The sequence below is a fragment of the Petaurus breviceps genome, unplaced genomic scaffold (genome assembly GCF_028583685.1).
Source record: "Petaurus breviceps papuanus isolate PSGF00001 unplaced genomic scaffold, PetGlider_PUasm1.0 226, whole genome shotgun sequence".
NCBI lineage: Eukaryota > Metazoa > Chordata > Mammalia > Diprotodontia > Petauridae > Petaurus > Petaurus breviceps.
Window position 1 is genome coordinate 3828789 of NW_027185890.1, and position 15326 is coordinate 3844114.

The 15326-nt window shown below is 37.4% G+C and overlaps 1 pseudogene; it reads right to left on the reverse strand.

Moving 5' to 3' along the window:
* Positions 1–1484: 1484 nt before the first annotated feature.
* LOC138166814 (small kinetochore-associated protein-like) lies at positions 1485–13940 on the reverse strand (annotated as a pseudogene).
* Between the last annotated feature and the right edge of the window lie 1386 nt (positions 13941–15326).

A 15326-nucleotide genomic window follows, 5' to 3' on the forward strand; every position in this document is an offset into this window, starting at 1 on the left:
ACCCATTTCACTACCATCATCTCTTGCTTTAAAAGTAGTAAGCAAATCAATAACATATTTTTTTTTCTAAAAAGGATATGTAAAATATTTGCCTCATGGATGAATTCACCATCCCTTTTTTTCCTCTACCCCCACTGGCCCCTATGTATTTTTCCCTGGCCCTTTAAATTAAATTTTTTTGGAACAGTTTGGGCTTGTTTTTTTTTTTTTTTGTAATTGTATCCCCAGGCCTAAGTACAATGACTGGCATATAGAGTATATGGAAGATGTTCATTCATATTCTAATTTATATTTTGATTCTCTTCTGACTTGATCATTGTATTTCTGAAAGGCAGAATCATTTTCTATTTAAAGTATGTGAAAGTGTGCACTTAGAAGCTATTAAATTTCCATATGCAGTTATTGTCACTTTAAGGATACTAATATGTAAAAAATGTTAATGTATGAAATGGATAAATTAAGAGATTACTCATGTTGCAAAATAATTGCTTTCTAAAGGATTTGATGCAAAGACCTTTAAGAGTAAGTTTTCTCAGCATATAGAAATGATATTCTCTGTATACACAACTCTTAAGGAATGCATCTGTTGTGCAAAGCACATTTAGCTACATTGCCTAATATTTTGTTTGTTTTTATCCACAAATAAAACAATGAAGATAATGTATAATTTTAGTTAAATGGGATGGTGACTTCTATAGATTCGGAATATAATTTTATGCATAAATTACTTGATTTTAAATTACTTCCAGGATATTTTAGTCCAAAAATATTTATTTATAAAGCTATTGCAGCTTAATGAAATGTTTAAAAAGACCAGGTGATTTGGACCAAGATGATCATAGTAATGCATTAGTTTCAAATCCACTAATCTATTCAGTTATTTGAGGAGGATATTAATCATCCATCTTCACATATTCCCTCCTTATTTAGGAAATCTATGTTGACCCATTTCAAGTTTAGAAATTTGGCTGAGAACAAAAAGGAAGCAAAATAATACAGAGCTCATGCCATAAAATATGCCCAAATCTTACATATATATATATATATATATATATATATATATATATATATATATATATATATATATATATGGATTAAACTGGATTATGATCAGCATTTCTTTCATTTTAGTTTACTCTACAAATAGTTGGTTAACATTTCAAATTTCCAATCCCCAATATGAGAATGATCCTTCTTGGTCCTGTTAACTCATTTTAATTTATAATTCTGCCCTTGAGCTGCATTGCTACTTAGTAACTACAGCAAGGCAGCCCAAGGTTCCAGCTTTCCTCATTGGATCCACCAACATTGGCTATCCACCAACAGATGATACACATATCTGGCTGCTTGACCAATGTAGACTTGTAAGGCATGAATGCTCCTCAGTATAAACCAGTATTATTCGAACTTTATTTCTGTAGATATTTTAATTGGGAGAGTAAGGGAAGTCCTCTTCTAGGAAAAAAACTTAAGAAAATGATTTTTTAAATAGTTTTTATAGTTTCACCTTCGCTGAAGGAATGAAACCCCTTTATTCTCAAAGTAATAGTAATTTGCTCAAGAGTGGCTGTGAAATAATTTCTTTTGTTGTTAAATGTTTCCTTAAAAAAAAAAACTTTTTTTCCTCTTCTTCCATCTTCAATTTAACTTTTTTTTTTCTTTTAAGCAATCAGGGTTAAGTAACTTGCTCAAGTTAACACAGCCAGTTATTTCTGGGTGTGGTGCTAAGTATCTGAGTCCGGATTTGATCCCCAGGTCATCCCCACACTGGAGCCAGTGCTCTTATTCGCTGAGTCACCTGGCCACCCCTGTTCAACTTAACTTTCAATGCCTGTAATGCCTCCATCTGCTTTGTTAAAGAACTTAAGTTCACCTTTCAGACTTTCCAATCACAACACAGACTCCATTTGACATTTCATTGTTTCTTAACGGTTTTCCAGGTTCTGTCTGTCTATAACTGCGTCAATATTGTCACTCTCCAAAATTGCCAAGTGGCCATCCAGAGATTTCTCCAGCAACTCCAGCTTTTCAGTCAGTACTTTCATCTCTCTATGGCTTTCAGTCAGTTTCAGGTACAGTGCCTGTTAACTCCCTCTAACAGCTGATTCTTCTCTTTGAACTCTTCCCCAGCTTTCTGTCAATCTTGTAGTTTGTGGTTCTTTTTTATTGCTCTTCTTAACAGCAGGATCCATAGTCTTCCTCTGCCTCTGCTTGGTGGTTTTCTACAATTAATTCTCTAGACTTGCTGAGCTGAGAGACTTGTGGAGGTCTACTTCTTTGTGCCTCTTGGAAGCAGCTACAGAATGTGTCTCTATGGGTTGACCTCCACCCAACACCTCTGAGCTGACCTGAGCAGGTGAACCTGCAGTGCTGGCTCTTGAAGAGCAGCTGAGATGTACCCTGAGATGCTCAACTGCCAGGGCTGGCCCCCTTGATCCCTGTCTGGACCTACTCCCTCTCACCAATGAGACTCCGGTACAGAAACCACCTGCAGTATAGTGTCAGTTTTGTAAGACGATAGCAAATTGAGATTTTCTAAAAATAGTATTTTTTTAAATTATACAAGTGCCATATTTTTATATGGGTGATACTATACTGTAAACTAGAATATTTAAACTAGCACAGGATCATGAATTTGTAGCTGAAAGTGAGCACTTAGATTTTTTTTGTATTTGTATATCTAAAACCTAGCACCATATCTGGTACATATTAAGCAATTAATAAATACTTATTAATTGATTGACTGGAAAGATCTCAGAGATCATCTGGTCCAGTCTTTTCATTTTAGAGATGAGGAAAATTAAACTCAAAACATCAAAAGTTTAAAGGACAAACTGCATTTTATTACTCATTTTAGAACAATAGTATATACTTTACATTGGTTGGGTGAATGAATGAAAAAAAGGTGAATGATGAAACACAAGGATGGTAGAACTACTAAAGACAGACCTAGAACTAGAAATGTTTGTACCTGAGGCAATACCACAAACCAAGTCAGCCCTGAAAAGAGGGTGCAATGAGTGGCACAGAAGAAGCTCACTGTCCTGTCATCTGGCAGCTTGTTATTTTTGCTTAATTATCATTGGCAGCTTCATACAACACTGTACTTTCTAAGCTGCTGGGCTGCAAGTGTGATTAACACACTCTAAATCTGATGCCCTATTAATGTGGAACCTAGGTCAAAGTTCCAGTCATATGACCATGGTTACAGCTCTGCTCACAAGATAAATGAGGTCAAAGAATATGAAAGAGAGAGAAGAGACAACTCTTGACAAGCCAGGAAAAATTTATGTTAATACTTTAAGGATTGGCTTGATGTAAAGTTTAAATAGGAAAAAAAAAAACTTAAGTTCTTTGAAGAATTATATATATATTGTTTTTGTTACTGGTGCAGACAGGGTTGGTGCAGTTCAGGGCCTATGTTTTCATTGCCAGTAAGAAAATACCTTTACCAATGCACATGCTGAACACTTCTGTAAATTATACTCTTAATTGCCTGAATTGTCTTTCCCAAAATCACATGGTCAATATATGTCTGAGGTAAATGTTGAACCTAGGTCAGCCTGTCTATGATACATAATCTCTATCAATACATGAGAAGTCTCCAGCCTTTTCTGATCACTCAGATTCATTCCCACAAGGAAAAAAATTAAGCAGGGGAGTCGAGTCAAGATGGCCAAGTAGAAACAGGACCTCTGTGCAGCTCTGGCTCTCACCACCTCCAATCCATGTAAAAGGGGACTCTGAACAAACTTTGGAGCTACAGAACCCACAAAATGACACAGGGAAGCTAACCTGCCACTGAGGACAGCCCAGCAGGCCAGCAGCAAGCAGCTAGCAAAACTCTATGGGAGCCAAGGCTAGCTCCACTCTGAGTTTCTAGTCCTGGGGTGGGCCTGACCAGCCACCACTCCATATCACCAGCAGCTGTGGTGATCCAGAATTATGAACACATAGATGTTAAAGAAAAAGTGAGAGGTCAGTGCAGTGTGGATTTTAGGACCCAGTAGTTGGGAAGGCTTGGGCATTTGCCCTTGGGGCGAGAAGCTGCTGAGGGGTGTGGTGAAGCTGCTACCACATGGCACCTTCAGCTCCTTGCTTGGAGAGTGTAGGGAGACCAAGAGACCAGTGTGAGGGGTAATCGCTTTTGCTTTAACCTGCTTGTATCTGGATTGCGGTCTAGGGTGGAGGTACAGGGGTGTGTGTCCAGCTTGCCAGAGCATGTGAAGGCTTCAGACAGGGCACCCATCTTGGAGCTGGGCACTCCTCCAGCAGCTGAGAAAACTCCAGAGTTTGGTACAAAGCTCCCCTCTCTGGTAGCAGAGTCCAACTGTGGCAAAAAGACCAAAAGTTAAGGAATTGAATGGCAACATGACCAGGCAAAGGAAGCAAAGCAAACAGAAGAATCCAACATTAGGCTCCTATTTTGGGGACAAAAAGGAGTAAAGCATGGAACAGGAGGAAGACAGTGAAGTCAGAACTCCTGCACCAAACGCTTCAAAGGAAAATACGAGCTATAGGCCATAGAGGAACTTAAGAAGCAGATAAGAGAAGTGAAGGAAAAACTGGGAAGAGAAATAAGAATGGTACAAGAAAATTACAAAATGAGAGTCAACAGCCTGACTGAGGAAAATAACACCTTAAAAAACTGACTAACTCAATTGGCAAAAAAGGCTCAAAAAGGCAATGAGGAGAAGAATGCCTTAAAAAGACAAATTTGCCAGATGGAAAAAGAATCTCAAAAGCTCACTGAGGAGAATCATTCCTTCAGAATTAAATTGGAGAAAATGGAAACTAATGACTTTATGATGAATCAAGATGCTGTTTAACAGATCCAAACAAATGAAAGAGTAGAAGGCAATGTGAAATATCTCATGGGAAAAACCACTGACCTGAAAAATAGATTCAGGAGAGATAATTTGAAAATTATTGGACTACCTGAAAGCCATGATCAAAGTAAGAACCTAGAAATCATCCTGCAGGAAGTTCTCAAAGAAAACTGCCCTGATGTTTTAGAACCAGAGGGCAAAATGGAGGTTGAAAGAATCCACCAGTCACCTCCTGAAAAAGATCCCAAAAAGAAAATCCTAGGAATATTATAGCCATGTTCCAGAATTCCCAGATTAAGGAGAGAATAATACAAGTAGCCAGGAAGAAACAATATGAATATTGTGGAAACACAATCAGGATAACTCAGGATCTGGCAGCTTCTACACTGAGGGATCAAAGGGCTTGGAATATCATATTCTGGAGGGCAAAGGAGCTGGGATTAAAACCAAGAATCACCTATCCAAAAAACTGAGTATCATGTTTCAGGGGAAAATATGGTCATTTAGTGGAATAGAGGACTTTCAAGCATTCTTGATGAAAAAACCAGAGTTGAAAAAAAATTTGTCATTCAGATATAAGAAGGAAGAGAATCATGAGAAGGTAAACAGGGAAAAGAAATCATAAGGAACTTATCAACATTGAACTATTAACATTCCTACATGGAAAAACAATAATTGTGGCTGATGAAACTTTTCTCAGTATGAAAATAGTTGAAGGGAATAGAAATATATATATATATATATACATATATATATATGTCTCTATATGAGGGTATATGGGCATATGAATACATATGTGAATGTGTGTATATATGTTTATAGGTATACATAGAGGGTACAGGACCAATTGAATAGGAAGGGATGATACTTAAAAGGTGAAATTAGGAGGTGAGAGAGAAATATAAGAGATGGGGAGAGACAGAATGGGGCAAACTATCTCTTATAGAAGAGGCAAGGGAAAATGGTTACAATGGAGGGGAAAAATAGGAAGGTAAAAGGGAATGGGGCAACCTTATTCTCATTGAATTTGGCTCAGGGAGGGAATGACATACACACTAAATAGGGTATCTCACCCTCCAGGTGAGTAAAGGGGAAGGGTATGTGAGGGGGGAGGATGGAAGGAGGGCAGGCTGGGGGGGAGGGAAATTGGAGGCACCCACTTTTGCAAAGGGAAGGGACCAAAGTAGAGAATAGAACAAGTGGGGGTGGGGCAGGAGGGGGGGAAATACCGTCAATAAAACAATGAAGCACATTCCACGAATGCGTGCACATACACTATGACCTTTTTTGTACTTTTCTTTTTATTTATTAAAAATTATATATGGGGTGGCTAGGTGGTGCAGTGAGTAGAGTCCTGGCCCTGGAGTCAGGAGTACCTGAATTTGGATCCAGCCTCAGAAACTTAATACACTCACAAAAAAAACCTAGCCATGTGACCTTGGGGAAGTTACTTAAACCCAATTGCCCTCCAAAAAGCAAAAAAAAAAAAAAAAAATTACATCTACTACTCTATTAATAATGATGTACATTAAAAAAACTTACAAAAATAGAATTTGTCAAGGAAAGATGAAATAATATTTAATTCTATTATCAGTCAATAGTGAAAGTACTGCAATGGAAAGACACTTGAGGCAGGAAGAGGAATTTGGAGGCTATTGTAATAGTCTAGGCGAAAGGTGATAAGGACCTGAACTAGACTGGGGGTTGTGTGAGTAGAGAGAAAGAGATGAGCACATGAGATGATGTGAAGGTAGAAATGACAGGATTGGGCAACTGAATATGGTTTGAAAGGCTTGTGAGACAGAAGGGTCAAGACAAAAATCAATATTATAAGCCTGGGTAACTGAAAAGATAGCGAAGCCCTCAGTAGAAATAAGCAATTCCAGGAGGGTGAATTAGAAGAGAAAGAAAGAGTTCACTTTTGTTTATGTTGAGTTTGAAATGCCTACTTCATCAAGTTCAACTTGTCTACTAAGTAATTGTTATTGTGGTACTGGCATTCAGGAAAGAATGTAAGGCTGCATTTATACACCTGTAACTTAATCTGCATAAAGGTGACAATTAAACCACGATAATGTCATCAAGTTAGAAAGTTTGCAGAGAGAAGGATGAACCAGACAGGGTACCACAGCTGGATGCCTTGAGAATGTCCTAAGTTTGAAGCAGGATATGGATTGAAATCTGATAAAGAAGAATGAGAAATGTTTGGCCAAGTAGGAGAACCCAGAGAGTTGTGCTAGGACAACCCAGAAAGGAGAGAGCATCCAAAAGGAGAGGGTGATCATCAGTGTCAACTGTGGCATCGAGGTCAGAAGAATGATGATTGAGAAGAGGACATCAGATATGACAGTTAATACATCAGTGATAACTTTAAAAGGAGCAATTTTAGTAGAATGAAAAGACAAGACTAATGAGGAAGTTGAGAACCTAGGAAACTAAAACGGTCCTGCTGCTCTTGAAGGAAATAAAGGAAGTTCAGAAGTGGGATAGATTTTCAGGGAACCATAATAAAACTATAACCCATACATACTTGACTGTACTAGTCATTCTTTCATACCAAAAAAATTAAAAGATGGGAAAAGAGGGGGAGGAACCACTGTTTGAGATATATCTAGGATGTCCAGTTTGAAGTATGCAATGGGCAACTGTTAACATATAACCAATGGCAGAGACACAGAGAGAGACAGAGACAGAGACCCATCTTCACAGAATGGTAGTTAAATTAATGGGAACTGATGAGAATTTCAAAGGATAAGAGAACTAAAGACAAAATTTCATGTGACAACCAGAGTCGGTGGAATGATACTAATGATGACAAAGCAGTTTTTACCTTTATATCCAATGCTTGGGGACAAAGTAAACATTGAACAAATGTTTCCTATGCCATTGACTGACTGACTAGGCACAGAACCGGACTGCTTAAGGACATGTCCTACCAACAAAAAGAGGTGATGGGGGGGGCGGGGTTAGGATGTTGTGATATTTTTTAGGAGGGGTGGCCCTTTTTCCTTTGGAGCTACTCTGGATATCTGGGATGGTTGAGATAATAACCAATTTGATGGACCAAAGTCTGGGGAAATCAAAGATAAGAAAGGATGGAAATTATTAATTAGGATGGTGTGGTATAGTTGTATTTTAGAAAAGCCTATGGTTGACTATGGCAAATACAGTTGTGTTGTTGAGCATAGTCTCCATAGTTTTTGAAGCTCATTTACAGTGTTAATAATTAGTGTTGTGGATGTGACTGAAAATTCCAATAAGTGCACTGCAATTATTTCCACTTTGTGTATTGGCAGCCACAATCAAAATTAATAAAAGATGGTATTTGTGAGGCTCTGACTTTGTGCTTCAGCACAGATTTGATTTCTGTTGCATAAAATATATATTTCCATGAAATTACCTTTAAAATATATTTAAATGTACTTTTAATGAAAACCACATTTCCCCAAATGTTCTAATGATTGGTCACATCTAGGTTGGATTGGAATGGATTAAATGATACTGAAACAAAGCCAGCATTTCACAAGAAGAAGCAAGAAGAAATGACCACTTCTGATATTTTGTAACTAATATAAACTTAATATGAATATTTAAAGCATTGCTGTTAGGTTTAAGAAAGTAACTTCACAAGTACAAGTTGGGAATACTCATGGTTAGATAGTTTCTTTGGGAAAAATCTGGTTATTTTAATGGACTAAGAGCTAAATATGAGTTATTAGCATGAAATGATGGCAAAATGAAAGGTAATGTGATCTTGGGCTTCATTGAGAGATGTATAATTTACAGGAATGAGGATGTGATACACCAGATATACTCTTCCTTGGTCACATCACATTTGGAGTAGTGCATTCAAATCAGGATACCATAGTTCAAGAAAAATAAGGAGATATATCCAGGATATGTCAAAAAGGATGCTAAAAAAGTTTCAAGGCCTTGCCATATAAGCATTGGTCAAAGGAACTGGGGATGTTCACCTTCAATAAAAATAGAACAGTATTGTTGTGTTGTTGTTTGACCATTTTCTTTTTTTATTCTTATTTTTTTTTAATTTTTCAAATGCTTTGTTAACTTCTGATTTGAATCATTCATTTCTGCCAGATTTTGAGTTAAAATTTTTCAAACTGTTTTCCCCTACCCACCTCCCCAAAATAGCAGTCCCAAAGAATATCCCCTCCTCCAATCTGCTCTCTCCCATATCTTCTCCCATACCCCATTCTACTTTTCCAGTGGGGCATGGTGGATCTCTATATGTCCCAGTGCCTGTATAACTTATTTCCCAATTACATGTAAAATAGTATTAATTATATATATATATATATATATATATATATATATATATATATTTAAACATTTGATTTTAAAACTTTGAATTCCAGATTCATTCCCTTCCTCCCTTGTCACTCACCATCACTGGCAAGATAAGCAGTTCAGTACAGGTTGTACATGTGTAGCCAATGCAAAACATTACCATAGTAGATATGTTGTAAAAGATTGATTATATTTCCCTCCCTCCTATCCCACCTCCTACTTGCTCTATTCTCTACTTTGATCCTGTCCCTTTTCCAAAGTGGGTGCTTACAACTTCCCTCCCCCCTAGCCTGCCCTCCCTTCCATCATCCCCCCTCTCATGCCCTTCTCCCCTACACTCCTGTAGGGTGAGATACCCTATTCAGTGTGTATGTCATTCCCTCCCTGAGCCAAATTCAATGAGAATAAGGTTGACTCATTCCCTTTTGCCTTCCTATTCTTCCCCTCCATTGTAACCATTTTCCCTTACCTCTTCTTTATGAGATAGTTTATCCCATTCTTTCTCTCTCCATCTCCTCTCATTGTATTACTCTCACACCTCTTAATTTCCCCTTTTAAATATCATCTGTTCCTATTAAATTGATCCTGTGCCCTCTATCTATGTATACCTATAAACATATATACACATTCACTTATGTATTCACATGCCCGTATACTCTCCGATATATATATTTCCATTCCCTTCAACTATTTTCATACTGAGAAAAGTTTCATTAGTTATAATTATCATTTTTCCATGTAGGAATATTAATAGTTCAAATTTGATAAGTTTCTTATGATTTCTTTTCTCTGTTTACCTTCTCATACTTCTCTTGCTTCTTGTATCTGAATGTCAGATTTTTCTACTCAAATCGGGATTTTTCATCAAGAATGCTTTAAAGTCCTCTATTCCAGTGAATGACAATATTTCCCCATAAAACACGATACTCAGTTTTGCTGAGTAGGTGATTCTTGCTTTTAATCCCAGCTCCTTTGCCCTCCAGAATATCATATTCCAAGCCCTTCAATCCTTCAGTGTAGAAGCTGCCAGATCCTGAGTTATCCTAATTGTGTTTCTACAATATTCAAATCGTTTCTTCCTGGCTGCTTGTAATATTCTTTTCTTGACCTGGGAATTTTGGAATTTGGCTATAATATTCCTAGGAGTTTTCTTTTTGGGATGTTTTTCAGGAGGTGACTGGTGGATTCTTTCAACCTCTATTTAGCCCTCTGGTTCTAAAACATCAGGGCAGTTTTCCTTGAGAAGTTCTTGGAGGAGGATTTCTAGGTTCTTTCTTTGATCATGGCTTTCAGGTAGTCCAATAATTTTCCAATTATCTCTCCTGGATCTATTTTCCAACTCAGTGGCTTTTCCCATGAGATATTTCACATTGCCTTCTATTCTTTCATGTGTATGGATCTGTTTAACAGCATCTTGATTTCTTATAAAGTCATTAGCTTCCATTTGCTCCAATCTAATTCTGAAGGAATGATTCTCCTCAGTGAGCTTTTGAGATTCTTTTTCCATTTGGCAAATTTGTCTTTTTAAGGCATTCTTCTCCTTATTGCCTTTTTGAGCCTCCTTTGCCTTTTGAGTTAGTCTATTTTTTAAGGTGTTATTTTCCCCAGTCAGGCTGTTGACTTTCATTTTGTAATTTTCTTGTATCATTCTCATTTCTCTTCCCAATTTTTCTTCCACTTCTCTTATCTGCTTCTTAAGGTCCTCTATGACCTGTAACAAGCTTGTATTTTCCCTTGAAGCTTTGTTGCAGGAGTTCTGACTTCACTGTCTTCCTCCTGTTCCATGCTTTACTCCTTTTTGTCCCCAAAATAGTAGTCTAATGTTGGATTCTTCTGTTTGCTTTGCTTCCTTTGCCTGGTCATGTTGCCACTCAATTCCTTGACTTTTGGGCTTTTTGCCACAGTAGGACTCTGCTACCAGAGAGGGGAGCTTTGTACCAAACCCTGGGGTTTTCTTAGATGCCAGAAGTATTATTTGGGTGCCCTCTCTGAAGCTTCCACATGCTCTGATAAGTTGGTTGCCACCCCAGGACCTCTAACCTAGACCGCAATCCAGATCCAAGCAGGTTAAAGTAAGAGCAATTACCCCTCAGACTGGTCACTTGGCCCCCCTACATTCTGCAGGCCAGGAGCTGAAGCTACCATGTGGTGGTGGCTGCACTGCAGCTGTCAGCAGGTTCTCACCCTGGGGACAAAAGTCAATGAAAGTCAACTACTGGGTCCCAAAGTCCACACTGCATGGACCTATCACTTTTTCCTTAGCATCTATGTGTTCATAATTCTGGATCACCATAGCAGTTGGTGATCTAGAGTCCCTCCAGCTGGTGGCTGGTCAGGCTGGCCCTGGGGCTAAAACTTCAGAGTGGAGCTAGGCTCGGCTCCCAGAGAGCTTTGCTGGCCCCTTCCTGCCGGCCTGCCAGGCTGCCCTCAGCAGGAAGTTAGCTTCTCTGTGTTATTTTGTGGGTTCTGTACCTCCAAAATTTGTTCAGAGTTCCCTTTTACATGGATTGAAGGTTGTGAGCGCCAGAGCCTCATGGAGGTCCTGTTTCTACCTGTTTGACCATTTTCAATGATGTCCAACTCTTCATGACCCTATTTGGGGATTTCTTGGCAAAGATACCTCAGTAATTTGCCGTTTCCTTCTTTAGCTCTTTTTAAAGATGAGGTAACTGAGGCAAATAGCGTTAAGTGATTTGCTCAGGGTGTCACATAGCTAGTAAGTGTCGAAGACCAGATTTGAAATCAGGAAGATTAGTTTTCCTGACTCCCAGCCTGGAAATCTATCAACTGTACCACCTGTTTGTCCTTTGGAACAGTATATACAATGACTATAACAATGAAATTGGACGTAAAATGACAAAATAAGAGAGGATGGTTTGAAATTAAAAAGACCATGTTTGACCAGAAAGAGAAGATACAAGAAGACCTGTTCATGCCCCCTACCCCACTCTTTTACAGAGTTGAGTGTTCATGGGTATAGAATACTGAATAGAATTTCAGAGTATTTTGATAAGTTGATTGATTTTTATTGAATTATTTTCTCTTCTTTTAAAAATGTCATAAGGAATGGTTCTCTGGGAGGGTATTTTATAATAATGCATGTTAAAATGTAGTTGAAGTGAAAACAAGAGATTTAATTTTAATTCTACTTGTTTTTTTTTTTCATGAGGAACATGATACTTGTGATCAAGTACTTTAAGACCTGTCATGTGGAAATGGATTTCTCCAGATTTGGGGTGACCTTCTGAGTTTGAGCAGTCCAGAGATCTTGGGTCATTTTCACTGGTGCTGGCTGGCAACTCAGGGAGGAATCTCTAGCAAGTATTCTATTGCTCTTGGAAAATACTACTACCATCAAGAGGATAGGCCCGAGCTGGGTTGATTTACCAGCAGACATATACAGGCATTACTTGGACAGTGCACAATCTAGGTGAAATATAAAGTGCTTAACCAATAGTAGTACAAATTAGTTTTCATTTTTATGAGATTTAAATATTAACTTGTAGAGATAATAAAACTATAACAATAAGATATTTCATCATTTTTAAATCTTATTATTAACAAGGGCACTCATTTGTGTTTTAGCATTTCTTTTGTTTGTAAGAAATAAATACTTCAACCATACTTGATTCATACTGTTCATTGAATACCTTTGTAGGCTCCATCCCCCCTGGAGGAAACCTTAGAGGTAAGTTCAAACCTAAACTTTAAATTATTTGTCCCTGAGGCACAGAAGTAGAGAATAAGATAAAAAGAAAAAGAAAATAATAAAAGATGACCTAACCCCCTCTTCATCAAAAGAGACTCCCTAAACACTGAACCAATCCAACAAGGTATGCCTGAGTCCAGAGTAGATAAGTCCCTTTGGAGAGGGACTGAGTACAATATTATGGCCCCTGGTGGTCCAATAACAATTCCTCAATATTAGATGTATAATCTAAAATGTAATGGTTATTAAAATAAGGCATTTGTTTGATGTGTTTTTGTTTTCATATGCATGCAAAGTAATGGGGAAAACTCAAGTATCCACTTAGATTCCCTATTCATTGGAAAAAAAAAAAAGATACAGAAGCAGAGTTGGGAAAAGAAAATTCAAGCTCAAGTCCTATCTCAGATATTTATTAGCTACAGGAACTTAAAATTTGTGCCTCAGTTTCTTCATGTGTAAAATTGAGAAACTTAGATTTTAAATTCCTCTCAGCTTTTAATCTATGAACCTATAAACTTTCCTTTCTTTCTCTTCCAGTTTTCCAATTTGAACTTCCTATATACTACCACCTTATACAATCTCAATCTTTCCATTGGCCTAAGTAATCCTATAGTTAATCTTTCTCTCATTCAGTACCAATTTCACTTTTCCTGTGGTACCCAATTTTATATTCCACCTTTATTTAGAGGACAAGTAGTGGTGTGGTGCATACAGCATTGTCAAGAAGAATCAGAAGCCAAGAAGACCTGAGTTCAAATTCAATGTACTTACCAGTTGTGTGATACTTTTTTTTTGTATTTGTAAAGTGCTTAGCACAATGCCTGACACATAATAGGCACTTATAAATGTTTACTCCCTTGGCCACTTCCCTTGCCTCATATTCTTAGTGTCAGTAAATCTACAAACTTTATTATACTCATTTGATAAGCAGAACTCATAGGAGGTCAGAAGTAAAGAAGCAAAAGATTAAACTCACTTGGCATGTTTCTCTTTACAAATCCCTTTTCTTTCTGATGACGCATGACCTGAAACTTCTGCCCCAAATCCACATTATTTCCTGGAACTTCCCGGTTGCTCCTGGAAACCTGTGTCATTATGCCTTTCACTGGTTGGTTGAATTTTAATTTTTAAAAGGTCTTCAAAAATTGATTTATGTTTTCATTATGGAAATATTTCTTGTGGTTTAAATGGAAAATGTAATAAGCATGATATGAGGGGAAGGGACAAGTGAGTACAAGGGAGGGGAATAAAAATTAGTTTAATGTAACATCTCTCCTCTCTACAAGCATTTTCTTTGGTAATATATCTCATTTGCATCAGTTTCCAGGAAAACATAGTTATTGTTCTCTGCTGTATTTATTTGCCTCTTAATTGCATAGACTACCCGGCTGAGTGTGGAGGAGGAGGAATATATCTCACATTAGCATTTTATATAAAACTTCATTTTTGTCAACATCCTCCTCCTAAGACTTGAATTTTCAGCTCCATTTATTTTTAGTATCTGATCAATCTGGGGACATAAAAAATCTGAACATAATTAAAAATCATTACCAGAAAGAAATATTTGGAGTAGTGTTCTATGTCAACACCTATTAAAAGTGTTTTCTTGAGTTTGATCCAAAAGGTGGTAAGGCTGTGTCCATATGATGCTAAAGCATTTGACCAATTTAGCAAAAAATTTTTTCTTGGTACTATGTAGACTGAATATGTGGATGACTTATTTTTACTAAGCTAATTACATTTGCTGGATGCTTTAGTGTCATGAAGAAAATGTCTTAGTCTCTTTAGTCTATCATTACTTCTCCTCTCCTTAATTAGCTATGATAGTTACTTTTCTTGCCTGATGACATAGAGAGTTAAGTGGAATTTTATTATCTGAATCATAGTGTCTTGTAAAGTTAGAACTGGAAAGGATGTTAGGTCATATAGTTTAACCTCCTTTATTTACATGTTGAAATCCAAGGGTGGAATAATTAATTATCTAAAGACACAGCTGATCATCAGCAGAACCTAAACTCTAACTTCTGGCTCCTAATTCCAGATCTTTCTACAATGCAACATTTAAGGAACTAATCATATCACCTCATGCCTCGGTGATGGCAATAGTATCCTCTTTTTTCTCCACTTCTAGTCTCTCCTCACCAACTTACCATGCACACCACTCTTAAGAGTATTTTATTTACTAAATCATTGTTTTCAACATTCACTACATTGCTTTAAAAAGTTCTCAGTGGTTCAACATTGCTGACAAGAAATGAAAAAAAAAATAGTTCTGCAAATTTTCAAAATCCTCCACAACCCAGCTCCAACACATCTAGAAAATTCTTACTCTTTTTATGCTGCAAAATGAATCCTCCATTCCAGTTAAGTTCGACCAGTATCCTCTAAACAAGATATACACAGTTCATCCTTTGTCCCTTTGATTAGATCATTTCATTAATGTTTTCCCCATTCTTCCCTAGGGATCTAAATCCTACCCA